This window comes from Lepus europaeus, chromosome 5, assembly GCF_033115175.1.
Source record: "Lepus europaeus isolate LE1 chromosome 5, mLepTim1.pri, whole genome shotgun sequence".
NCBI classification, from domain to species: domain Eukaryota; kingdom Metazoa; phylum Chordata; class Mammalia; order Lagomorpha; family Leporidae; genus Lepus; species Lepus europaeus.
In genome coordinates this window covers 98845346-98868779 of record NC_084831.1, presented here as the reverse complement: position 1 = coordinate 98868779, position 23434 = coordinate 98845346, and the positions used below count along the sequence as shown (strand labels likewise).

General features: G+C 40.0%; 1 pseudogene; it reads left to right on the top strand.

The window, feature by feature from the left end:
* Positions 1 to 1328: 1328 nt before the first annotated feature.
* On the top strand, positions 1329 to 2685 carry LOC133760875 (E3 ubiquitin-protein ligase RNF14-like; annotated as a pseudogene).
* The last annotated feature ends 20749 nt before the right edge of the window (positions 2686 to 23434 follow it).

The window sequence follows — 23434 nt, the reverse complement described above, 5'->3', positions numbered from 1 at the left end:
GTGTCCACAAAGTTGTCCCTCGGGCAATATCATTAGTGACATATCTGCCACAAACTCCTTTCATCTAGCTCCAACAAGATGGTGCCATCTCCAGTGCCTGGCTGTTGCTATTGGTGTACCCATTTGCAGGGTCTTAGTCCACCCGTACAGGATGGACTGGGTCCGATGAAAGGTAAGTGCACCCCTCGCCCATTCCCCAGCCTCCGGATCCCGGAGACAATCAGAGGAAGCAGGGAGCCAAGTCTAGCAAGAACTCATTTATTTTGCGCATAACAGAGCCTTTTAAAGCACAAAACTGCAGAGTCATTGGGGCAGGGCTTAAAGACCACCAATCACTTAAAAGATCACTTTACAGGGTGATTTCTATAGGACTAGCCATATGTCTATACACTTGTTACTAGTTGTGTTCCCCCCCTGATGTTGCGCAGCCAATTAGTTTTAGTGGTAAACAACTTTGGATTCCACCCACCTTGCTTCCTTTGGGCACCATCTTTGAATTGCTTCGTGTAACTAATTTCCCCACACCCATTCACTGTTTGTGCAGTCCACGCTTCTCCACAGCATCTCTTTCAAAAAAAATTAAGATTTTTTTGTATGTATGTGTCTTTGAAAGAGTAACAGAGAAAGAAAGGGAGAGACAGAGAAAGAGAAATCTTCCATCTGCTGGTTCATTCCCCAAATGGCCACAACAGCCAGGGCTGTGTCAGGTCAAAGCCAGGAGCCAAGAGTTTCTGTCAGGACTTCCACATGGGTGCGGGGTCCAAAAATTTGAGCCACCTTCTGCTGCTTTCCCTGGCCATTAGCAGGGAGCTGGATCGGAAGTGAAGCTGCTAGGTTTCAAACCCTTGTTTCATGGGTGGCTTAATCTACTATACCACAATGCCAGCCCCTCTCCCTTCTTTCTGCAGAAATTTCTCTCCAACTCTCCTCTTGGAATGTGGTTACTCAGATTTTCTTCTGCTGTCTTCCCTGGTCAAACTCAGCATGTCTTTTGTCATCTTGGATCTCTCTGATGATCACTTTTGAGTTAACTTCTATGATTAGTATAAGGTATGGTTTCAAAATTAATCTTTTGCTTGTAAATGTCTTGTTGTTGCGCATCATTAGTTGAAAAGAATATTCTTCGGCATGGTGGGGCAGCCAGAAGATGGCAGAGTTTTCAAAGTCTTAACTAGTATGAGTCCAGATCTCCGCCTCGTAGCCAGCTTCAGCACTCTCAGCTCCACTGGCTGAAGAATAAAAGGGAATAACACAAATTCCAAACTGAACTGAAAGCCAGACTGCAGTGTTCATATATTTTTCTTCTGTTGTCATTAACAAAAAATTAGATGTCAGAAGACAGAGAAGCTCAGGAGGATGAACTGCTGGCCCTGGCGAGCATTTATCACGGAGGTGAATTCAGAAAAACCGAATCTGTCCAAGGCAGAGAAGCCAGGATCTACTTGAATTTGCCACAAAATTTCAAGATATTTGTGGGCAGCAATTCAAATGAGTGTCTGTTGAATAGTGGCTTTGAAGCTACCGTTTGCTTTCTGCTTCCACTTGTGCTGAACTATGAGCTGCCACCAGATTGGCCATCCTCCTCCCCACCTTCATTCACACTTAGTGGCAAGTGGCTGTTACCAGCACTTAGACAACCTGTGGAAAGACCACCTAGACAGTGTGGTCTTGTTTGCCTGGATGCAGTTTCTTAAGGAGGAGACCCTGAATATTGTCTCTCCTTTTGAGCTCAAGATGGGATCTCAGAAAAAAGTGCAGAGAAGAGCAGCCCAGGCCTCTTCCAACAAACAGCTGGAGTTTGGAGGAGCTACTGGATCTGACATAGACAAAGAAGAAGTCGTATGTGAGAGAGCTGTGCAAGATGTGGAATCATTGTCAAGTCTGATCCAGGAAATCTTGGATCTTGATCAAGCTCAGCAGAAAAAAAAAATGCTTTAACAGTAAATTATTTCTGTGCAATATCTGTTTCTGTGAGAAGCTGCGTAGTGAGTGAATGCATGTACTTCTTAGAATGCAGGCATGTGTACTGCAAAGCTTGTCTGAAGGACTACTTTGAAATCCAGGTCAAAGATGGCCAAGTTCAGTGCCTCAATTGTCCAGAACCAAAGTGCCCTTCAGTGGCTACTCCTGGTCAGGTCAAATAGCTGGTGGAGGCAGTTATTTGCCCACTGTGACCACTTTCTCCTGCAGTCCTCCTTGGACCTTATGGCAGATGTGGTGCATTGCCCTATCCATGCTGCCAGCTGCCTGTGCTGCCATTTTACCTTCTGTATCTTGTGCAGATTGACCTACCATGGGGTCCCTCCATGTAAGGTGACTGCAGGGAAACTCATAGACTTACAGAATGAGTACCTATAAGCAGATGAGGCCAATAAAAGATTTTTGAAACAGAGGTATGACAAGAGGGTGATTCAGAAGTCACTGGAAGAGATGGAGAGTAAGGAGTGGCTGGAAAAGAACTCCTAGAACTTCCCTTATTGTGGCACCCCCATACAGAAGTTAGACAAGTGTAGCATAATGACGTGTCCTGGCTGAATGTAGTATTTGTTCTGGCTTTACATGGGTTTTCTCTCTAGAGCAAACCCTTACAAACACTTCACTAATCCTGATTCCCTGTGTTTCCATTGATTGTTTCATGCTGTGGATGTTAATGGAGATATTTGTGAAGATAAGATTGAAGACTAGTTCACTCCCTCCTCTCAAGACGTGGAGATGGAATGATTTGCAGTGCTCTTTCATTGGGTATACAGAATAATTGCCATTCATTCACTTTTCCTGTGCAGAAGATAAGGAAGAACAAGGTTTATATTTTCATTTGCTACTACTGATTAAGGGATATTCAAGCATTTTTCAACATAACATAAATGAATACAATTCTAAGCCAAAGCTTCAGAAAATGGAAACTAAAGAATATTAACTATTTAATGTGTCCAAAGCTCTAAATAGTTAAAAAGTAAATATTTATTTTTTTCTTCAAGCTTGAGGTGAGGAAAAAGGTCAGTAGTTAAACTTGCAGACCCCTTGTGTCTGAGAAGCATCCCTGTTTCTTCTGGGAGCCCCTCAGTTCCTCCCCTTACAGCTGGGCTGGGTAGAAGTTGCATTAAAATTGTGCCAAGAGCCTGTCCTATTTATTCTGTGTTCTTCCCCTTCTCCAGCCTCAGCCTCTGCTAAGTTAGTTCTCTTTGGAGGGACCCTTTTACTCAATAACTGATTGGATTAAGTGGCCCCTTAATCCAATACAACCTTGTTTCCATCTTAATCATTCATGCTATTATTGCTAAATATATTGCATTTCTATAGGTTTTAATACTACCTTTTGTAAATCTATTTTTGGATGTTAAGAAAGATTTGTATTATAATGAAAGTTACTTTTACTTTTGGGAAACTTGGGTTTTTTGATTGTGTATGTGTATTCGCTTATTATTATTATTAAATTGTTATCATTATTATAACAAAAATACTTAGAAGAACTTCTTAGAAATGAAGGTTTATAGTTTGGAGGTTCACAGTAATAGTTTGTGCAGCCCTGTTAGTCTGGCATCTGGTGGAACCTGGCAATGTGAACTCTATGTAGAGGTCTGATCACATGGTCAGCCAGCAAGTACAGTGACACAGGAAGCATCTACCCTCTAAATGACTGTACAAAGCAAGAATTAAATCATGGGCCAGCTCGACCTTAGCAACCAGATCCCATCCAATGACAGCCCAAAGGCCCTATCTTCAGATACCATCATAGAGTTAAGTTTCCACTCTAATCCATCAATCACTAGCATTCATCCATTTACCATTAACATAAAATATGTGGTTTGAACATCTGTTTGAATCAGGAGACCCAGGTACTGTTCAAATCATAAGTCTGTGTGGGTATAATTGAATTACTCCCTGCAGTCATTTATTTTGAAACTAAAGGAAATCTTTTAGTATTTCTTGTAACCAAAGACTCTAGTATTGTGTTTATTTAAGCTTTAGGTTTTACACTGTTCGTTGAAAGCAATATTCTTGTAGTATGTAAATATATATATATATATATTTTTCTATTTTTTAGATTTATTTATTTGAGAGGCAGAGTTACAGAGACAGAGAGATAGAAAGAGAGGTTTTCCATCCATTGATTCACTCCCCAAATGGCCACAATGGCTGGAGCTGGGCTGATCTGAAGCCAGGAGCCAGGTGCATCTTTCAGATCTCCCACATGGATGTAGGGGCCCAAGCACTTGGACAATGTTCCACTGCTTTCTCAGGACAGAAGTAAGGAGCTGGATCCAAAGTGGAGCAGCCAAGACTCAAACCAGTGCCTATATGGGATTCTGGCGCTGCATGAAGAGGCTTAATCTTCTACATCACAACACTGGCTCCAAATCCTTTTTTTTTTTTTTTAAGAACTCTGTCCTCCATTGTTTTGCCAAATTATTGATAACTGTGACCTTCTCTTCTCTGAGCTCACTGCGTATTTGCCTTGTGCAATTTTCTCTTTGCAATGCCCATACTATGCTTCCCTACTCAATCTGTATTCTACCTCCAACAGTTTCTCCTCCACAGCTTTGGCCAGGCAGAATGCTAATGTTACTTTTGAGTGTGTGCTGCCTTTCTGTGTCACTCCATGCCTCTGCATTTGCCTTCATCTGCAAATCGCGGCTCAGATTTTTATGCCATTTCCATATTTGTTAGCCAAAACTTCTCTTTTGTGTACTGTTGGAATAAATTGTATTTTAAGCAAGTCAGGATTGTTGAAATTCCCTTTTCCTTATGTTTTTCCCCTGACTTCCTTCCGCCTACTTATTTATTGGAAAGACAGAGCTGTCAGTTTGTCCATCCACTCCAGTTGGAGATTTGTTTTCATTATGTTGCTATGTTTACAGTATGTGTGAGGAATTGTGTCTGAATGTTTCATTTTTCTTAGTTTCTCTGAGCAAATTCTCTGAAATAGGTTCCAATAAACCCAGTGACTTCAAATGGAAAAAAAAAAGATGTTGTCTCATTGTTATGGAAGACAGATTCTGGAATCAATGAGGAAGAACCTCTCTTCCTCTCAGGCTGTAAGGGAAATTTGGCTTATTGCCTCTTCCAGTTTCTGGTGCCTGTCTGTGTTCCTCGGTGAGCCAAGCCTGTTTAGCAGCATCATTTTATGGAGTCATCTTCAATTATTTGAGAGCTTCAATCTTTGTTACAGTTACTATTTCCCTTAGGTGAAGCAGTTTCAACATAGTAATCACCAAGGAAATATTGATCAATAAATAATCATTAAGCTGTATGACTGTTAGAGTGACCAAGTTTTTATAGTATATCAAGTATTTACTAGGACCTGGAGAGTTTATAAATGAAGATCAGATGCTTTTTTCTCTGTGGCACAGTTGATTCTTCTACCTGATTTCCTGAGTTCCTTGCCTGTAAATATTAGTGAATACGTCCTTATATTCTCAACTATTGCGGTTGGTAGTGAAGGAAGTCAGTTAGAACACTAGTGGGAAAAAGTAGAGAGAACAAAGGGGCTTGTCCAAGGGTACACATTAGTAAGAAATTATTTAATAGTATTATTTTATAAATAAATTATGTAACATTCTTTCTTACCGTCATGAATATATGATAATGAAGACACAAAAAGGCTCTTTTTAAATGTGAATGTTGTACAAAGCTCACTTGGTTTATAGTCTATGATCCTTAAATTTATATTACATATACAAAACATAATTCTTCAAAACTCTCTGCCCTAGTCTGACCTAGGCAGCTGGTACAATATCTTCCAAAGAGAAACAATATATTAATATGTAAAGTGCCTGATGATTATTACAAACGTACTCATGCAATGCTCTGTCATGTTTTCTTAATTATTATTTACTTTCTTTGAGTATTATATCCATAACCATGTGATGCTTCAGGGAAATTCTGATAAGCAAAAGTAATCAATTATGGTATTATTGTGAATGCATATAGTCTCTTTATCTAAGTAAACATTTAATACAATTGGTATCTTATTTAAGTCAGTTGACTTAATGTTTATGAACCTCCATTGTGTGGTAAGTACCCACAGGATCATACATATATGAAGATGGATGGCTTGGGAACTGCTTTTCTGGAACTTGTCTGCTACCTTAATTGTGTACATTATGGGGAAATGGCAACCAAAAAGGCAAACTTGTTCTTGTCTCACACAGAATCTGCATGCAGACAGGACAGTGAGCAAAGCAAGGTTTATTTAAGTCAGAGACCTCCTGGAGCTGGTGCCCTGGCACACTAGGTTAATCCTCCGCTTGTGGCACCGGCATCCCATTTGGGCACCGGGTTCTAGTCCCAGCTGCTCCTCTTCCTGTCCAGCTCTCTGCTGTGGCCTGGGAAAGCAGTAGAAGATGACCCAAGTCCTTGGGCCCCTGCACGCACGTGGGAGACCCAGAAGAACCTCCTGGCTCCCAGCTTTAAATCGGTGCAGCTCTGGCCATTGCAGCCATTTGGGGAGTGAACCAACAGAAGGAAGACCTTTCTCTCTGTCTCACTCTCTCACAGTCTAACTCTACCTGTCAAAAAATAAATAAAATCTTAAAAAAAAAAAAAAGAATAAGAATAAGAAGCCTCCTGACACAGCATCAGGGAGGAAGACCTGAGAAACTTGTCAAAGTTCAGTCTGTAGGCACAATTCTGGGGATGGGGGCAGGGAGCTGAGTAACAGAGTAACAACTAGCAATTAATCAGAGGGTGGGGACAAAGCCCATCAGGGGGCCAAAATTGTAACCCTGTTTAGCCTACTCATGATTAAACAAAAAGCCACCAGAAGGGTGGGATAGGTAAATCCTTTTATTTTCATGATAAAACTAGAAACTCTGAAGTGTGGGATTAGTACTTTTGTCTTGCTATAAAGGCAGCTTGGGGTGGGGAAGCAAGAGTCTTGTGCACTCTAAAAGGAACTCCCCTTTTCTCATTCCAACAGGATTGGACTTAACTATTTATCAGTTCATATACATGTTCTCACTTATGCATGTGTCTAATTTACTAAAGGAGTGGGTGAAAATCAATGTGAAACATACTCAATTATTAGTAACTATACTCTGCTAACCTGAGATTGCAAAATACAGCAGGTTAGAAACAATATAAAAGACTATGCAATAGTTTCTCATTCCTCTTTGAATATTTCTTCAAATTAATGGAGAAATGACTATGGCAGGAAATATTTAAGGAGAAGATAAGTGTTATTATGTTGATTTTTCAAATACATTAAGTTTAAGCTTTTTACAAGGATATTACATATATATGATAGATTTATTGATTTATTTAAAAGAGTTAAGAGAGAGGGAGAGATAGAAGGAGATTTCCCATTCACCAGTTCACTCCCCAGATGGCCACAATGACCAAGACTAGGCCAGGACAAAGTATAGAGTCAAGAGCTTCGTTTGAGTCTACTATATGAGTAGCAGGGTGTTAGCCTTCACAAAGCACACCAAACACCAGAGTAAGGTAAAGGGTTTATTGGGGAAAACCCAGCCAGCTGGAGGGAAGGGGCAAAGAGAGAAAAGAGAGAGACAGAGAGGAGAGCAGCTTGCAAGGAGAGAAGAGAGAGAAGAGAGATGAGAGGGGGAGAGGAGAGCAGAAGAGCCAAGAGAGGAGGAGAGAAGAGCCAAGAGAGAGCCAAGTGTTCAGGAACAGGCCCTTTTAAAACTTTGCTGGAAGCTGGCGCCGCAGCTCACTAGGCTAATCCTCCGCCTTGCGGCACCAGCACACCGAGTTCTAGTCCCGGTCGGGGCACCGATTCTGTCCCGGTTGCCCGCTTCCAGGCCAGCTCTTTGCTGTGGCCCGGGAGTGCAGTGGAGGATGGCCCAAGTGCTTGGGCCCTGCACCCCATGGGAGACCAGGATAAGCCCCTGGCTCCTGCCATCGGATCAACGCGGTGTGCCAGCCGCAGCGCGCCAGCCACGGCGGCCATTGGAGGGTGAACTAACGGCAAAAGGAAGACTCTCTCTCACTGTCCACTCTGCCTGTCAAAAAAAAAAAAAAAAAAAAAAAAAACTTTGCTGGAGGGTGGGCAGGGAAGCAGGAGCAGTGAATCCAATTAGGATGGGGGTTGAGCTTGACATCAGTGGTTGGGCCATGTGGCCACCTGGCTTCCAGCAATGGCAGCAGGGGGGCTAGAGCTTGGAATGTAAATCAGGGTGTAGATCATACCATAGATAAAACTGCTCCAGTTTCCTAACACAGGGTCCTACCATTTGCACCATCTTATAATATTATATTTAATATAAGTTATGAGTGTCAATGATTGTTTAAAATATTATATTTGTTTGGGTTTCCAAATCACATATTTTTAATCTAAGAGTTATAAATCAGAAATAACAATGACTAACTTAAGAAAATAACAGTAAGTCAAGTGAAATTAGTGAAGATTTGGAGAACTAAGTGAAAATGAGTTATCAGTAACAGAGAAAAGGATTTTAATATCTCTGTAGAGAACAAACATTTTAACTATATTGCATGACTGAATCACTAAGATCTCTGATATTAGATTCTAACAATATTAGTTTTGTAGAGGTAGGAAATCAAGTTCAGCAACAACAGCAAAAGTTCCCAATTATCTCTGTATGTAATTGGTTTATTCCCACTTAGAGAAATGCAAAATATTCTTCAATGTTATCATACCTTCTTGTGAGAAAATATTCCAATTATTCTCTTCTTAAGAACTAAATGATCTAATTTCTTACAGGATGTACATGAGAGGAACTTTGTAAAAGGTATGTTTAATGAAATATTACTGCTACTAGTTGAACGTTTAAAAAGTGGGTTTTTTTTAGCATTATTTAAATAAATAGGTTATCACCATGCTTTAACACTTTAATATGTAAATGAAATTAAGAAGCATTTTGTTACTATTATATTGGTTAGCATGAGTTTTGTCTTGAGGTTTCATATTCTTCTCATTGACTTAAATAATAATACTAATACTGTTGATGGATTTGGAGTTTTAATCAATGGTAAAGTGCTGTTTATTTTTGTCCATTGTCGATAAAGACACAGACCTTAGAGTTAGACCAATTTTAAAACCTATTCTATCATTTTAATAGACATCTATTTTGTTGAAATTCTTCCATATTTCCACTCACAAAGTCTGCTCCTGGGAGAATTATATCTTTCCTAATTCTAACAGTTCACATTGTATCTATGGACAAATAACTATTCATATGATCTGATTGGAGCAGGTCAACATTTTGATCCAGTATTCTCAAATTTAAATTAAAGGAAAAAGGAACTCATCCTCTTTTGTGATGGAACTAGAAGTATGTAAGCTTGGAATTCACTGGTTTGCAATATTACAACTTGGTAGCTTTGGGATCTGCAAGGAGGGAAGGCCTACACTTCCGGGAATGGAGAATCCCTACCTGTACTTCCAGGGAAGAAAAGTCCTTGTCGAGGTCCCTGCTGGTGCCTAAAGGTCAACCAATGAGGATAAGACCCGCCTCAACCTTTAACCCCCATGCCCTGAATCTATAAAAGGAGCTCTCCCAATCTCTGATGTACGACCTTCCCGGCTCCCACTCTGTTGCTCTGTTGGGACCGTGGAACCTCGCCCGGCAGTGGAACCCCAATAAAAGCCTGTGAATTAGTTGATTTGTCTGCCTGGGAAGATTTGTTACACGCTGGACACCTTGCAGATGGCTCCGAAACCTGGGAGCTGAGGTTGGCGCCTCCCCTTTCTGGGTTTGAGGCCCCCTCGCTCCTTGAACCTGTCTGGTGCCCCAGGCTGACTACGGACCATGCTCGACCAATTGTAAGTAACTCCTCCCTTGCTCTCCCTCCCTCCTCTGGGTTGGCCCAGTCTCTGTGATCTCTGGCTAGCTCTCCGTCGGGACAGAGACCTCCAAATCATGTGCATGTGGGCTCTGTTCAGCCTCCCAGTGGCTGTGGAGGACTGACCTCTAATCTGTCTGCTGAAGTCCGGGACAGGGGACGCCTTGACCGAATTTCAGTAGATCCAGGCTACCGGGGAGACCATGGGATCTGGCTAATCCCAAGGGTGGGACTCAAAATGCCCTCTGGCCTGCCTCCTAAAGAACTTGAAGAAACTGGGACTGGCCCAGGACCTAAGGCATAAATGCCTAATCTTCTACTCCACCCAGGCATGGCCTAATTACCTTGAGAATTTCTGCCGCAGGGAGAGAAGACGGTCAGAGGTCCCATATGTCCGGGCTTTCTGAGACCTCTGCTCCCGTCCTACTCCCTTCTCCCCTACTTTCCTCTCTGCCTGCTGCACAGGCCAAGTCTTGCTGGCCAAGATCAGGCCCCACCTCCTAAGGACGTCAGCTTTTCAGCTCCAACATCTGAAGTTGTATGGATGAAGACAGCAGTCTGGAAGACACACTAGAGGTGTGGGGTGTCAATGCCTCCTCTGCTTCACCAGAACCTTAGAAATGGAGGTGTCTCCTAGGGTCACAAGTCCCAGGCATGGCAGTACATTCTTCCTGAGAATATCCTCAGTGCAGGAACCCCATGGTCCATCAGAACCCTGCTGGCTGGTCTTCATCCATGCACTGGGTTTTTAGCACCCAGGTGCTTAGTCTCTCAGCATGAGGCAGTGGCTCCTAGAGGCCAATCTCTAGTGATGGTGATAACATCTTCCAAAGTTCATTTAGGGCACTGTGGAAATGCCCCAGTCATACATATATTTGCATACACTTGGCTGACACCTTCGTGATTTCAGTGTACATCTACTGGCAAGCTTACCATAGATGCATTGGTTATGTATATATATGGCAGTGGGTAAGCCCTAAGTAAACTTACAGGGGAGCATCTTAAGGAAGGCTGACTAAAACAGGGAACTCCAATTTGGGTTAAAATAAAAGATTTTTAAATGCCAAATTACATTTAATACAAGGAATTCAAGTCATATATCTAAGCATAACTGGGCTTAAAAGAGAGGTACATCTACTTTTTTTAAACTCAATTTCTACAGAGAAATTTCAGCTGCACGATTCTGCATTCATTACTTTGAACTCACTGTGAAGAGTTTCAACAGCTGGCCTTTGGACTCTGAATCCCCATGGGACCGATGTTAAGAAAAGCATTTGAAGGGTTTAGTAAAACTAAAGATAGGATTAAAGAGGAAAGGATGCCCCAGCATTGGAAGCAGTCTACACAGCAGACTCATAGAATGACAATGACCATAACTTGCATTTGATGACCTCAAAATCATCCCAGAAGGCATTCTTGTCTGTCTGAAAAGCCCACAAGAGAGTATTCCAGGTGTGGAAAGCCAAGATTCTGGCACAAAGAAGTGTCTCTCCGGAAAGGACCTCTGTAGTCTGTCCACCCAATGCAAAAACAGTCATTAAAAGGAGGAATGTCCTCTCCTGCATTGGGAGGAAAGAATTTTTAGTCTGCTCATGGCTTTGTGTAAAGACTGATGAGGTTTGAGTCTTCCTCAGTCTAGGTGTCTGCTATAAACTCGTGGATGATCACTGACATTATACATAAGAGTATTAATTTGATAATCAGAAATCACTGTACTGATTCCCCATGTAGGACCTCAAACTCAGAAAGTTGTGTTATTATCAGAGGAAATTGTAAACCTCACTCCCAAGGATTTTCTTTTCCATAGTGTGAAACAGAACATATTCTTATCACTCGTCAGTTTCTGGTGATGTCTAAATGACCAACTCCTTTGCTTAGAAGAGATTTGCTGTCACCCCAAGGTGCTTCTCTCAAGGTAAGTCTAAGTCATCTGTCATATTGGTAAGTACCTGGTGGACCTCAGATCCACCTAGTGAAATAAGTGATTGAGTTGGTCCTCAAATCTGAATTCTAGGAATATCTGGGTAGACTATATATGTTGTGCTTGTCAGAATCTTCTTAAAAGATAAACTGAATTTCCTCATTGGCATCAGTATCTTATAAAACCAGAAGCTAGGTGGAGACTTCAACCATGGATTGATAAGTTTCCCAAACATGTGCTATTCATTCTATGTCAGATCCATGTAATACTTATTTCCTGCATGTTTTGAAAACAAATAGGAAACATAGGATGATTCAGGACCTCAGTGCTATTAATAAGACAGTCATCCCAATTCATCTTATTGTGCCAAATCCCTTTACTATGCATATATATGTACCTGAAGGGACTTCATACAGTCCTAGACCTAATTTTTTTAATTTCCACCCCATCAGAGCAAGAATCTCAGTTTTTGCTTGCTTTCGAGTGGACTATAATTCTCTGTCCTCCCTCAAGTCTTAAAAGATAGTCCTCATTTGTTCAGCAATACTTTTGCAAAGGAGCTCAGAGAACTTCAACTAAAAATGGAACAATTTTACAATATGTAGATGTTATTCTTATTTGTATGTAGCCCTTCCAAGGAGGATTCAAATTAAAATATTATATAGGTCTTAAATGTTTTAACAAATTGATGAGATAGTCTTTTTTCCACCAAAGTTCAGATTTCAAACTAAGAAATAAATTACTTAGCATATATTTTGACCGCAGGAAAGTGAAAACTCAATAGAAAGGAAGCTATATTATGTATAAGGTCACTGCAAAGAAACAGCTAAGGGCATTCCTGGCACCAGCAGGATTTTGTAGAATATGAAATCCAGAATCTGTATTGATAAATAAATCTTTATATGAAGATTTAAAGGATTCTAAACCAGACTCACTTTACTTGACAGGAGAGCAACAGAAAGCCTTCAAAGAATTAAAAATCTATTAACAGAACCACCAGCACTAGGAATCCCCAACCTGGAAAAGCCATTCACTCTTTAACAGAAAAGCAGGATATGTCTAGGTGTACTGACTTGGAAATTTGGTCCACTTCCATGATCAGTGACCTACTTTTCTAAGCAGCTCAATTCACTGACTGCAGGATGCCCTGCATATAAGGGTTGGTGTTGCTTCTGTGTTCTTGGTGGAGGAAACCAGCAATCTGACATTTTGTCAACTACTTGAGGTTCAAACTCAACACTAAGTACAAACTGTCTTAGAATTTAAAAGATATCGATGGCTAACAAGAGGGATGCTTTACATAATACTAGACTCCTAAGGTCATTCTCCCAATGGTCTGCAGTTTAAAGATTAAGGAAATGCATGACTCTTCTCATTGGGAAGAGCTTTAATGTGAACTGTTTCTTGAGTATTCACAGGTAGAGTACTACATACTGTCATAAGGAAAACAATTTAGGAAGTAGCTACCGCTCTAGGGCTTTCTTATCATCTCCATGTGTCTTGGAGACCTCAGTCATCTGGTACAACTGAAAAGGTCTTAGGAAGAAATTTCTGGCTAAGCTTTACCAAAGCACATCAGAAACATGGCTTAAATTGTTGCCTATTGCCATACTTATGAAAATGGCACCAACGCCTGCTTTAAAATAGGCCATTTAAAATGTTAAATGGAAGACCTTTCCACAACTCTGACAACCTGCTTGATTCAGAGAGCAAGATCAGATAAAGTACATTATCAATTTAGGTCAGTTATAAAAGGCTCTGGTGGAATATGGTAACAAAATTCTCCTAGTGCCAGAATACAAATCTTGAACAACCTGTCTCATCAGGAAAACTAGTTTTATTGAAGACTTTAAAGGAAGGATCCCTTTTTGACCAATTACAGCCTAAATGAAAGGGACTATACCAACACCTACTGAGCACTCCTACTTCAATCAAATTACAGGGCATCGCAAGCTGAGCATATTTGTCAGGAATTAAACTTCTTCTTGAGTCTTTCCAGGTGCACACAGTACAAGTCTGTCTACTCTTGTCAACCAGTAGAAGACCTCGAATACCCCTCCAAAAGACAAACAGGTAAGTAAAGACTTTGCTTTTGTTGCATCAAGGCTGTTGCATTTTATGGCAGACATGTTTTAGCTACCACTTCCTTTTGATTCTCTCAGGAGGCTATTATTGGCAGGAAACCTCCTTAGTGAGTTCTTCAGCATAATAGTAAAAGATCCTGCTATGTCTTCTGAAACAATTTAAAAAATCTGTCCACTGCCTGGGGCAACCTGGCTTATACATCAGACCAACTTTTATAGAAGGCACTCAAGTCTGTGGATGCTGTCTAAGGCAGTCATGGACAACCAAATAGCCATAAATTTGTACTGGCAGAACAAAAAGGAACAAATCCAGTGGTTATTAAAACCTCTCATATTTAATTTAAGTATTTAGTCCAGCTGAATCAGAACAAGCTTTCTCCTTGTTCTCTAAAAGACATTGAAAGGTTTTATATTGAGGCTAAATGGTTCCACAATTTTGGTAAACAAAGACTATCAACATACATTATTCGTGAAACTATAAAGTATACTTTTCCTTTATAATGAGGTTTCCACCTGATTTATATTTTTATAATTATTCTAATCCTGATTTATGAATTTCTTTCTTTCCAAGTTCGACAGCTTCTCAAAATAATGCTGACCATGTAGGGCCCACATAAATTGGCTGTGGCAAAAAAAAAAAAAAATCATCTGTTGGCTGAAATGGAACCATTAGATAAGAAAAGAAGAGGTTTCTGAACCCAAGATGGTCAGGGACCATGCCCATGATCAGCAGGAAGTAGATACAGAAGATGGACTCTCTTAACATTAAGGATCAAAAATCCAAGGGAGCACATTGGAAATGATATGGGACTGCTATCTTAGGACCATGGACATAAGTTCACCAGCCATAAGCCCCAAACCTTATAATTCTACCTGCCTCCTTGTCAATCATGCAACCCCCTTTCCAGGATTATTTTCTCTAACCTGGATTCTGTGAGGGGAGGTGCAATGGGAATAGTCACTCCCCTTCTGACCTCATAAAAGAGGACTGCAACTGGGAGGGGGGATCCCGTCTCTTGTTTCTGTGGACTATGAGTGGAGGAGGGCAGGGGTACTCTTCCTCTACTTCTCTTCCCCACCCCACCTTTCTCCTTCTGTCCTACTCCATTCCTCACCTATGCCCACCTCTGTGTGTGTGTGTGCATGTGTGTGTTTGCTTTCTTACCTTTTAAATAAAGTTTATCATTTTGTGCACTGTATATGTGCCTGTAATTAGAATGCTGTTCTAGATAGAAGACAAGGATCTAGAGTAAAAATTAGACTCCTACTTCAATTCTACTATATGATGTAATCTATGCCTCCACCATTGCTGCAGCTAGTTATATGAACTAATAATTATTTGCTTATTATTATTATTATTTGCTCAACTGTGATTAAAACTTAGTTTCTTTCTCTGGCAAACATTTTTTTCCATGTCACAAATTCATACTGTGTGTAATTTAGAACAAAATATTCCATGATTTTATCCCTTCACTTGTAAAATTATTATAATGTTTGGATCAACAGTATTGTTTTGGTTTAAAGTAGCAGGCAATCTTATTAAGCTGGACTAAATCACTAAGAGTGCTGTTGGATCACTTAATATTCCAGACTATGTTTGGCTCAAATTGCCAATACAGCAATATTACCTTCTCTCTACTCTGCTGTTTGTTGTAAGATCACTTTCACCAAAAGATATCAACCCTCATGATTGATAGAATAACAGTCTTGTTTGTTTTTTTTTCACATGCAGCATGTCAGAGGCCCCCTGACAAACCACACAGAGACGCAGCACTCAATCAATTCATCACCATGTTTATTGCCTCATCACATTCCAGGCCAAGGTAGGGGGCCCGGCGATGAGGGACTGGAGGCCATCTCCCTGGGGAAACTCTTCAACCTCCAGCCCTGAGCACACAGAAAGACAAGGACATATACCCCAGGCCCCATACAGATAACATTCATTGTGTGCAATCATGCATAGCACAGGAACAAAGCAAGTTTACAAGGTAGCAAAGATCAGGGTACAAGCTCTGCTGATAGAGCAAAGAACATCATAAACCTTCATCAGAAGTCACATCCTGCCTGCAGGAATGTGGGACGAAGAGTCTTGTGCCTTCAGAACAATAAGCACAGGAAACAGGATTAGATAAGGGACAGCCTCAGCCTGCTGCATGTCATGTCGGGCCAGGGCCACTAGCCCCAACAGCAGCAGAAGAAATAAAATTGTTGTCTCTTCAGGTTCAAATTTCCTAGACAAATTCTGAAAGTCCCTCTAATTAGAGTGGTTACATCCGGGATATTTGAAGTACGGTTCAGAATCCCTGGTCAGTCTGCAAGTTCTTAATTATTGGCTCAAAATGTGACAAATATAAAAAATTGAGAGCAGGCATGTAGAAAAGAATGTTTAATATGGTTCTCATACAAAATCGTATGTCTATGCATATGTATGCATGCACACTTTTGGATAGAAAAAGATAGCTTAAAACTTGTCCTCTAGCACATATTATTTGTTTAGGTCACACATCAAGCTTGGAAATCCAAGTTTTGTAACGGAGTTGGTGGGCAGTGCTAGTTCTTTGCCCTTGATTAACTGTATCACCTTTAAGACAATATTTTTTAGTAGGAGAGAGTTTTAGGCTTTAAAAATCATACATAATGTATTAATTATATCAATTGATACAACAACCAACAATATCTTCAACAAACGTCAGGTTCAACTAGTCAAAACAATAGCAATGTGAGTTGACATTTTGCTTCACTCTAAAGTATTTGTGTGATTTCTGTGTTTAAATTATCTGGATATTTTGATATAATGGTTAGTTCAATGTTTGTCAAAGAGTAAGACACTCTATTGAGAACTCCTTTCAAGGGGAATTTGGGTAAACTATTAGTGGACAGTCTCCAGCTCCCAGTTCTTCAGGGTTTGCATTAATCATGGCTGAAAACACTTTGCACAAGGTCATACCCTCCCATGGCAGACCTTTTCAGGTGACAAAAGTATCAATGCAGGACGTTAACCATTTTAGTGCAACACGGGACACTAATAAGAGCCCTGTTTGATTTAGATCTTTCTGTGATGTTGAACAAATCTTCATTGGCACTATAATGATCAAAGGAGCCAGATTAAACATTGTATAGGGAAGAATTTATTGATTTGAGGAGCTAGCATCTTGGCGTATTGGGTAAAGTCACTGCCTTTGACACTGGCATCACATATGCTCCCTGGTTTGTGTCCCACGTGCTCCATTTACGATCCAGCTCCCTGATAAAGGCCTGAGAAAGGCAGCTGAAGGTGGTCCAAATCTTAAGACCACTGCCAACCATGTGTGAGATCTGGATGAAGTTCCTGGCTTCTGGCTTTGACCTGGCTCAACCCTGCCATGGTAGCCATTTTGGAGTGAATCTGTGCATGAAAAATCTCTCTCTCTCTTTTTCTCTCTTGTCTTTAAAAAAAAATGAGACTCGTTGACAGCAGTGTGCATGATAGAATTTTGAAGCAATGCATAACAGCAATGTTTTATTATAAGGAACTAAGAGATCACAATCCTGCAATTATCTTACCAACAGGCAGGATTGGAGTAGCTGCCAAGAAGTTATTACCTGTGGGGAGTTATGGAGATGGCTCATAGAAGCTTGTGTCACAAGGAATAGAACAGGTGGTCTTCTAACAAAAGTAATATTCAGGGCACTTTCAAAGGAAAAGATATACCATGAGCTTGCAGGCATTCATCCTAATGCAGACTTTTATGATTTATTGTCAAGTTTCTTGACTTGAGCCACTTTACAGTTTCAGAATCTATTACAGGAGCAGGTGTTGTGACACAGCAAGTTAAGTTGCAGCATAGGACTCCCATATTCCATATCATAGTGCCACTTGCACCATGAATTCACCTTGTGGTCATTTTTATAATCTTTAAATGTATAGTTGACATTAACATACTTAGTATTTGTCAAACTTCCACAATGGTATTTTTGTCTCTGGGATAGGACATTTCATAATGCAGAAGGCAAAGTTAAAGAAACAAAAACAAAAACTAAAATACATGCTTTACCAAACAGTATATGGAAAACAGTAATGCATCCTAGGGCCAATAGCTTAAATTAATAAGGATTTGAATAATACAGAGATCAGTATCTCTATTATATATCCACTTAGTTCATCAGCCTGTCCCCTATAGAAACCAGATGGATCTTGAAAGATGACTTACAGCTTCCATAATTCAGACAGATAGTGGCCTTCATTGCTATAGTGGTTGTGTTGTATTTGCTGTAACAGACTGTCATGGCCTTGGCCTGGGAATATGGTGCTTATTTGGTGAGTGTATTCCTTTTATTATTTATTCTTGTTAAAAAATTAGAAAAAATTCACAATTATATGGAGCAGGTAACAATACATGTTTTAAGTTTTGAATCAATGTTATATTATTTCTTTCACCTCCATCTTATAGTACCTAAAGATCTGAAATACTTGATTATTCTACTCAGCATCACATTTATTTACTACATTATATTATTAATGAGAGTAACCAAGAAATATCTGGCACACAAATGACCCTAGTAAGACAATAACTCCAGAGATGTGAGACCTGACACATCATATTCAGTGAAAGTAGACAGCATTTGTCTTCTCAAATGCTATAATAATATAAAGATAAATAGACATTCTTAATTTTGAATGTAATAAACATATATTTGAAAAGTTAAGCTTCAAGGGAGACATATTTTATAGAGGTGATAAAATAAATAATTGTAAATCACAATATTTGCGTAATTTATTATTGCTCTTCTATAGATAAATATTAACTTTTTATCTGTTTTTGTTTCCAAATGAATCTCTATTAAATTACACATTTTAATAACTTAGAATCTCAAACTTTTCCAACAATTGAATCTGATTGCTTGTGGTAGTAATCAATGTATAAAATCAACTTCAAATCTAACATAATTAGAATTGCTTCAAGGAATAATAATATTAAAATTAAAGAATCACCAAAAAGAAAATTAAACTGTTAAAATCATTGGCAAAAGGAATTATCACAATGTATTATTCTAACTTTGTAGGTATTATATGAATTGATGACAGTTTTATGCATGAAAGTGATAATACAGCAATATGTGTAGAATATATACTTTTGAGAACCTGCTTTTATTTTGATTAGCTAAACTAATCAAAGATAATTATAAGGTAGATAGTTTAAATTGAAAAAAATCCAAAATAATTAGTATTGTGTTTTCCAGAGTAGCTTTTTCTAATAGATTACATTCCTCATTGTGTCTTTCTACCCTTAAGGTAAGATGAAAACTGATTTACACTTGATTTCAAATTATTTCATCATTAATCTTTTTCAACTCATTTGTTTAGATTTTGTTTTTGTTTTCTGTTACTTATCTTCAAACATATGAAGTATTACACTTTCTTCCACATTTATTAATATCAAAGAAGATTTTTTTATCTTAACATTTAAAAATTGTACTGGTAACATTGATGTTCTTCCACTATCTCTTTGGTGGACAATAGCAATCAAAATCTTCAAAAATTTATACTTAAAGTAATAGAGTCCAAGGAAAATTTCAAACCAGATGGCTGACTAGAAATGACTTGTGCTCTTCCATCAACAACAAAGGAGCAAAACAAATGATAACCAACAGTTATTTCACTACAGTATTTGAGGGAGAATATTGAGGTGTAGTGCAGATATGGAAAAGATAGTACAGAGCATAGAGACACAGAGTGGCCTTAAAAAAAGGAAACTAAGAACATAGCAGTTATGATCAAGTCTCTCAGGCTAAACTCTGAAATAAGAGGGACTTTGCTTAAAAGGTAAGCAGGTGGCCCTCACCTGTCCCCAGTCATACCATGGACACCTGAGTCATTTACTGCTGGAGCAACCTGCGGCCTTCACAGGCCCACTACCTTATCTTACCCTGCAGAAAGAACCCAGCCCATGTTGTGCCCTCTAATTCCCATGTTCCTGCTGCAGGATAAATTCTCGACACTTGCCCCACACAGATTCCTGTGAAGCAGGCTAGCAGATACCTGCAGCAGCTCTCCCAACCTAACCCTGTGAACCAACGTGTAGACTCATTCACCAGCCCATAGACCTGAGAAGCATCTCAGTAGCTTCTGGATGGGCCTGTAAAGGCTTCCAGGGGACAGTTGAATATTTATATCCACCCATGTTTGGCACCTGAAAGCAGCCAGGGCATAAGTCCTGACTAGCACAACCTGTTGATGTCCCCAAGAGCAACCAGATGTTCCCATCCATCATCCTACTACCTTAGAAAGCAGCTACATGTCCATGCTGTCCAACCCTTGGCCTGAGAAAGATGCTGCATAGACTGATATGAGCAGCTCACTCCACTGAGACCTTAAGAAGTAAACAGGTGACTCCATCTAATCACCCACACATGTGGGAAGCATTGAAACAGCACCATCCATTATCTTGTTGCTCCAAGAGACAATTGAATAGCCTGTTCTCAGAAACTTAGAATACAGAGGTCCTGAAAAATAAACAAGTGGTCCCATTCACTCATCTCATCCCTGGGAAATAACAGGGCAGACCTCTTTGATGAAGTTGGTCCCTAGAGTCCTATGCTGATAGGTGCTTCATCTGAACTGGTCGTTATGCAACTTCAAGAACACACAGTCACTCTGCTTCACTATTCGTGCACTGTATGCTGCACGTACCTGATCTCACTGGGGTGGCCCTTCACCCTAACAGTGTGTAGAAACTTGTTACCCAAACTCGCATCTGCTAGGAGAGTTGCATTCCAGCTGTGCTTCCGTCCCATAAATCCTGCAGCCAAAAAGCTAATGAGACATAGAGACAAAAATAACATTGGTTAAAACTGTGAAAGTGCCAAACTGAAACCAAAACCAAAACAGCATATACAACTGATTAACATAGCAAACACCACTAGAATAATTATTTTACTATGCAAGCTATTATAAAATAAGTAGAAGCAAAAATACCAGGCAGATGCACAACTACAAGGGTACTTCAAAAAGTTTATAAAAAGATGGAATTAAAAGATAATACATATTTTCTATGAACTCTTTGAACCCCCCCCCCCCCCATACAAAGACTCATGCATACACAGGTAACATGATGCCTCCAAAGGAACAGGATGGTTTCTGAGCAGCACACCCAATAAGAAAGGAAATTGAAGAATAACCCGAAAGAAGTAATTTAAATTAGTGATTGAAAAAAAGGAACAAAGTTGGAGATGTTGTTTGACTTAAAATATCCCAGTGGAACTGGAATTGTAGCACAATGAATTACATCACTGCTTGCTATGCTGGCATTACATCATCACATATGAGAACTAGTTTAAGTCCCAGCCATTCCGCTTCTAGAAAGCTTCCCCCTAATATTCTTGGGAAAGCCAGAAATCCATAGTAACATAAACAACATGGTAGTGGCATAAAAACAGACACCTAGACCAAAGAAACAGAATAGAGAACCCAGAACTAACTAAATCTGTATGTTTGTAGCCAATTAATTTGTGACACAGTCTGTGAGAACATACATCAGGAAAAGAAAAGGCTCTTCAATCAATGGTTCTGGGAAAACTTGATATTGGTTCTGAGAAAACTGAATATTGATACGTCAAATAAAGAAACAAGACCCATATATCTCACAATGTACAATAAGGCGCTTAAGGGGCTGGTGCTGTGGATCAGCAGGTTAAAGCTGCAGCCTGCAGCACTGGCATCCTATATAGGTGCTGGTTTGAGTCCCAGCTGCTCCACTTCCAATCCAGCTCCCGGGAAAGCAGCAGTCCCAGCTTTTTCCAATGAACCTCAGAAAGCAGTAGAGGAAGGCCAAGTCCTTGGGTCACCGCACCCACTTGGGAGACCTGGAAGAAGCCCCTGGCTCCTGGCTTCAGCCTAACTCAGCCCTAGTTGTTGCGGCTATTTAGGAATTGAACCAGAGGATGGAAGAACAACTCTCTTTTTCTCTCCTCTCTCTGTGTAAATCTGCCTCTCAAATAAATAAGTAAATCCTAAAAAAAAAAAAAAAAACCTCAAAATCAACTTTAACATAAGATCTGAAATTACATAACTAGTAGAAGAAAATGAGAGGGAATGCCTCAAGACATTGGTGTAGACATGATTATAAATAACAAAATAAAAAATGGGATTGTATTAAACTAAATACCTTCTCTACAGCAAAACAAGCAATCAACAAAATAAAGAAAAAAATAAACCTACTAAACTGAAGAAAATATTTTGAATTTTTCTGACAAATGATTAATTTCCAAAATATGCAAGGAATTCAACTGAACAGAAAAAAAAAATCAGAAAAGCATATATGACCTGAAAAGACATATCTCAAAAGAAAATATACAAATGGCCTACAACTACATGGAAAAAAAAAATGGTTCACAACAATAAATGTTAGATATATATATAAATTATAAGCATATGAAAATTCATCCCACCCCAGCTAACATGACTATTATCAAAAAGGACAAGGAGTGGTACATACTGATGAGGATGAGGAGAAAGGGGAACATTCATACTCTATTTTGGGGAATTTATTATAGCCACTGAGAAAAATATTAGGGAGCTTCCTCAAGAAATCTATAAGCAGAATTCCAGTATAATCCAGTAATAACAGATTTGTGAATGTATCTAAAGGAAATGAAGTCAGTGTGTCAAAAAGATGTGCACTTCCACATTTTTTGTGGCACTATTCACAATAGGCAAGACATGAGATCAACCTACTTGTCAATCAGTAGTTGAATGGATACATAAAATCTTACATTTATACAAAATGGAATATTGTTGAGCTATAAAAATAGAATGAAGTTCTGTCATTTGCAGGAATGTGAATGGAACTAGGGGTTATGTGATAGAAATTAGGATCAGAAAGACAAATACTGCAAATTCTCACTTTTATGTGGAAGACAAAATGTTGATCTCAAATAAGAAGGGAATAGAATAGTGCTTACCAGATTGTGAGAATAGTGTGGGTGAGAGAGAGACGTAGAAAAGATAATCGAGGGGCCAATGTTATAGCACAACAGGTTAAGCCACTGCCTACAGTGCCGACATCATACATGGTCCGGGTTTTTAGTCCTAGCTGCTCCACTTCTCGTCCAGCTCCCTGCTAGAAAGCAGCAGAACATGGCCCAAGTCCTAAGGCCCCTGAAATCCATAAGGGAGACCCAGAAGAAGCTCCTGGCTCCTGGCTTCTACCTGGCCCAGCCCTGGCCATTGTGGCCATTTGGGAAGTGAGCCAGCAGATGGAAGATCTTTCTGTCTGTCTGTCTGTCTGTCTCTCTTTCTCACTGTGTGTGTGTGTATGTATGTGTAACTCTTTAAAATAAATAGGCTCACTAGGCTAATCCTCCACCTTGCGGCGCCGGCACACTGGGTTCTAGTCCCGGTCGGGGCACCGGATCCTGTCCCGGTTGCCCCTCTTCCAGGCCAGCTCTCTGCTGTGGCCAGGGAGTGCAGTGGAGGATGGCCCAAGTGCTTGGGCCCTGCACCCCATGGGAGACCAGGAGAAGCACCTGGCTCCTGCCATCGGATCAGCACGGTGCGCCGGCCGCAGCGCGCCGACCATGGCGGCCATTGGAGGGTGAACCAACGGCAAAAGGAAGACCTTTCTCTCTGTCTCTCTCTCTCTCACTGTCCACTCTGCCTGTCAAAAAAATAAATAAATAAATAAAT